Consider the following 5,000-nt stretch of genomic DNA (forward strand, 5'->3'; position numbering starts at 1 on the left):
TTCTATCATCTTTGCTAGTCACTAGCTACTACCTTGACCAACTCAATATCGACCCTCCCATTTCTCGATTTCCACCCATTTCAAAATCTTTTCTTTTAATTATATATTTTATTTTTTTGTTTTCCGCTCAAACCTTCATTTTTCCCCTTTTTTTCACACTCCCTCCCGGAATGTGCCTACTCCTTCCCTTTGAGGACACATTGTTTGCTGTTGTTTCTATCCAGGCGCTTGAGACTCAAGAATTACAAAAAGAAATATTGAAATTTATTTTTTTATTGTTTAACCCTGTTTCTCAAGATTCTACTATATCGTTGGAAATCCCTCCTTTGCATACACCACCTTTTCTAAGCTTTTTTTGGTCAGGATTCTTCTTCTTTGACATTTTTATTTTTCCTGCCTTGCTTTTTTGGTTCTTTTGTTCTTTCGTCTTTTTTTTTTTTCGTTCTTTTTTTTTCCGATTGCTTGTTTTGTTTGCTTGTTTTGTTGTGTTTTGCAGAGTAACAAAGCCAGCCACGTATGTTTGCTTTTTCTTTTCCGTTACTTGCTTTCCTCGGGTTTCTTTTTCCGCTACTTTGTTTCCTATTGTTCCCTATTTGCTTCCGAATGCCAGCCACCTCTGCGAATTCCCGACCTATCCGTTACCTTGTTCCTTGGAAAATTTCATGTTTCTCTTTGGTTACCGCAAGACATCATACGTCGGACTATTTGTTTTCTATTTATTTTCTAATCCTCTCATTGGCTTCCGTTTCCGTATATATATCACGACCACTTGTCCTCTTGTCTTTTTCTTTTTTTTTTTTTTTTCTACTCGATTGCTTGTCCCCAACATGCTTGCCTGACCTCTTTGATGTTTTGGGTTTTTTAAATTCCATTTCCATTCCTTGTTGTTTCTCCCTTTTCTTACTCTTCAGATGGGTCTTTCTCCATTCCAACCGCAAAAGGACCCAAATCCAACAAAACCTATAACCAAACCCATTTACACTCTTTTGTAACCATACGGCATTACCCAATGTTGAATCCTGAATTTTCTCCGGATTTTCCTTTCCTTTCCTTTGGATCAACCCTGACCATCACCATCACCCAAAACCCCCCAAAAAAAACCAACCTAAAAGTAACCATTGGAACCCAGATGAGACTTGAAAAGAAAAGGGGAAACGTACAAGATGTTACTAATTGGAACCTTGGCTTCATAGTGGAAGGATATTGTCAAAGCAAGCATTTTTGTTTTCTTTCTATTTATTTATTTATTTATCTAGTTATCTATTTATTTATTACTTGATTATTTATGTTGGGTGTTGTTTGATGGAATATATAGCATAGTATATTCATTCCTGTTAAATAATAGCATATAGAAGAATCGAGTTTGATTCAAGTTCTTATATAAACAAGCCCTGCTGTTTGCCATCATATCATATCATATCTTATCTTATCTACCACGTTTGTTGCATTCAATTTCAAGTATTCGTCCGTCATCACCCATCCGTCGTCCATGGACTTTTTGAAATTTTTTGTTTTGCTTGCATCCAAACCTAACCTAACCTAACCTAGCCTATATTTTTATTTAAGTGCTATATTTTTATTTATCTTTTATTTTTTTCTAATTCTAATTTGTATTGAAATTCCTATGTCTATTTATTCATTTTCGGTGTCCTTGTATCCATTTTACCATCCTCATTTTCGGTGTCCTTGTATCCATTTTACCAACTCATACATGATGTCTGGCATTTTTCTACAACAGTGCGTTCCGGCGCGTTAACACTTGTCTCTTGATTTTATTTCATTTCATTTATTCTATCCTATCTTGTCGAATAATTTTATTCTATCCTATCTTGTCGAATTTTAGAATCAATGACCGGACCACCGGACCTAACTAGCTACTAGCTACCTTGCTGCTGCTAGGTCAAGTTAGGTTTAGGTTAGGGTTGATTTCCCAATTAGAGCGTTTTACGTTTTGCGTTTTACGTTTTGCGTTTTGCGTTTTGCGTTTGGGCAAACTCAACTACGGCAAACTATGTATGACAAGAGGGTTGGCCAACGAATTACTTACAACTACAACTACACTAACTTACAACTACAACTACGATTACTATTACTACTACCACCACTACTACCACCAACTGAAACGAATACACTTTTGTTTTTTTTCATTACTCCCTGGGTCAGGAAAAATCAAAAAAAAGCGACTCAAAGCGACTCGAATCCAAGTTCCTAAAAAAATTTTCGCGCGCTCTATGCGAACCGCAACACCGCCACTTGCTTTCTTCTTCTTCTTCTTCTCCCCCTTCTTCTTCCTCCTCCTCCTTCTTCTTCTTCTTTCTTCCTTCCTTCCTTCCTTCCTTCTTCTATTCTAATTCTAACTCTACTATTAACTAACTAGAAATATATATATATACCTCCAACACCACTTTGAAATAGCAAGTCATTAAAGAAAATGCCTACTAGAAAAAGTGGTATAAGAGATAAATAAAATAAAGAGGATGATGTGTTCCTTATGGAACAAATCTTGGGAACAAAGGCTTAATCTCAGCAGATCGTACAACAAGGCTACTCTACTGCTTACAATACCCGTTCCACATTAAAGTCGTATGCAATGGATTCGACTCCGCACAAGTTTCAATGGAATTTCATGGACAAGTCAACAAGACACTTCCGTCTTATCAACCGACGCCATCTTCTATGATGCAGTAAAAACTCTATTTGTATACACATAATTATGCGGACCAACAAATCGTCGCTTTCTGGCATGGATTCGGGCTTAGAGGCGTTCAGCCTTATCCAGCAGATGATAGCTCCGCGGCATTGCCTTGTCAGGCAGCCGCAATACCAATGATCTGAATCAACGGTTCCTCTCGTACTAAGTTGATTACCATTGCGACGACACTTCATCAGTAGGTAAACTAACCTGTCTCACGACGGTCTAAACCCAGCTCACGTTCCCTATTATGGGTGACAATCCAACGCTTACCGAATTCTGCTTCGGTATGATAGGAAGAGCCGACATCGAAGAATCAAAAGCAACGTCGCTATGAACGCTTGGCTGCCACAAGCCAGTTATCCCTGTGGTAACTTTCTGGCACCTCTGTCCTCAAATTTCGAGGCAACAAGGATCGATAGGCCACACTTTCATGGTTGTATTCACACTGAAAATCAAAATCAAGGGGCTTTACCCTTTTTCTGTTCTCGATGAGCCTCGATGACGCCCCCCTTAGGACACTTTTAACTAGATGTGCCGCCCCAGCCAAATCCCCACCTGACAATGTCATCAACGCGGATCAGTTCGCAAGGAACCTTAAGGCTAGAATGTGGGAACTAATCCCAATTCCGCTTCATTGATTAAGTAAAGAAACGATAAAGGTAGTGGTATTTCACCGGCGTGCAGAGAGGTCCCTACACTCCCACTTATCCTACACCCTCTATGTCTCTTCACAATGTAAACTAGAGTCAAGCTCAACAGGGTCTTCTTCCCCGCTGATTTTCCAGGCCCGTTCCCCTGGCTGTGGTTCGCTAGATAGTAGATAGGGACAGTGGGAATCTCGTTAATCCATTCATGCGCGTCACTAGTTAGATGACGAGGCATTTGGCTACCTTAAGAGAGCATAGTTACTCCCGCCGTTTACCCGCGCTGGTTGAATTCTTCACTTTGACAGCACTGGGCAGACAAGAAATCACATTGCGTCAACACCTGGCCATCGCAATGCTATGTTTTAATTAGACAGTCAGATTCCCCTTGTCCGTACCAGTTCTAAGTTGGTTGTTAATTGTACGCCAGTAAGGGCATACCCCCGTGGAAGAGAGCAGCCTTACCAGGAAAAGCCAAGGTCCAGCCTCCAGCCAGCCGTCTCTACCCCTCTACCCCGAAAGGCAAAACATCCAGTCCGCCGAATCCGGACCAGCAACTGTTCAACGTACCAACCCTTAGAGCCAATCCTTATCCCGAAGTTACGGATCCATTTTGCCGACTCCCTTATCTACATTGTTCTATCAACTAGAGGCTGTTCACCTTGGAGACCTGCTGCGGTTATGAGTACGACCAGATGTGAAAACAAGAGGAGCCGAAACCCCCATTCTTCCGTTGGATTTCAAGGGTCGTCAAGAGCGCACCGGATCCAGCATGAGGCGCTGAACTCTTCCAAACACCATACCCTAGCTCCGGATAACCGATTTCAGGGTAAGTTCGTGGTTTGTTAAAAGAAAGAGAACTCTTCCCAGGGCTCCTGCCGACGTCTCCAACTTCATTTACGTGCCGTGTTGATTCCACCTTCTGGTTCCGGAATATTAACCGGATCCCTTTCGATAGGAGGCACGAAAATCGTGCAACTTTCATACGGAGCTTCCCTATCTCTTAGGATCGACTAACCCATGGCCAACTGCTGTTCCCATGGAACCTTTCCCCACTTCAGTCTTCAAAGTTCTCATTTGAATATTTGCTACTTCCACCAAGATCTGCACTAGAGGCTGTTCGACCCAGGCTCACGCCCAAGGCTTCGTCACAAACCTCCACGCCCGCCTACTCGTCTGAGCTTCTCAATTATTACATAACCCAGACGGTGAGGTATGGGTAGTACGCTTAAGCGCCATCCATTTTCAGGGCTAGTTCATTCGGCAGGTGAGTTGTTACACACTCCTTAGCGGATTCCGACTTCCATGGCCACCGTCCTGCTGTCTAGATGAACTAACACCTTTGCTGGTGTCTGATGAGCGTACATTCCGGCACCTTAACCTCACGTTCGGTTCATCCCGCATCGCCAGTTCTGCTTACCGTATGGCCCACGTCCAATTAAGCGATGGCCCACGTCCAATGGGCGTCTTACATATTTTACATATTTAAGTTTGAGAATAGAGTTTCTGCTCCTCTAATCATTCGCTTTACCTCGGAATACCTCATAAAACTGATCTTTGCCCCTAGTCTTTCGCCCCTATATCGATTTACTAGATGGTTTGCACGTCAGAATCTCTACGAGCCTCCACCAGAGTATCGATTTGCACGTCAGAATCTCTAC

General features: G+C 42.1%; 1 non-coding gene across 1 annotated transcript in view; it reads right to left on the reverse strand.

Annotated features, from left to right (window-relative positions):
• Nucleotides 1-2,428: 2,428 nt before the first annotated feature.
• Nucleotides 2,429-5,000, reverse strand: part of SOCG_16328 — a 3,649-nt gene continuing 1,077 nt past the window's right edge. The window contains exon 1 of the ribosomal RNA XR_001203014.1: nucleotides 2,429-5,000. This exon is cut by the window's right edge and continues 1,077 nt beyond it. This is a non-coding gene — a ribosomal RNA (28S ribosomal RNA).

Source organism: Schizosaccharomyces octosporus, assembly GCF_000150505.1.
Source record: "Schizosaccharomyces octosporus yFS286 unplaced genomic scaffold supercont6.3, whole genome shotgun sequence".
Taxonomy (NCBI): domain Eukaryota; kingdom Fungi; phylum Ascomycota; class Schizosaccharomycetes; order Schizosaccharomycetales; family Schizosaccharomycetaceae; genus Schizosaccharomyces; species Schizosaccharomyces octosporus.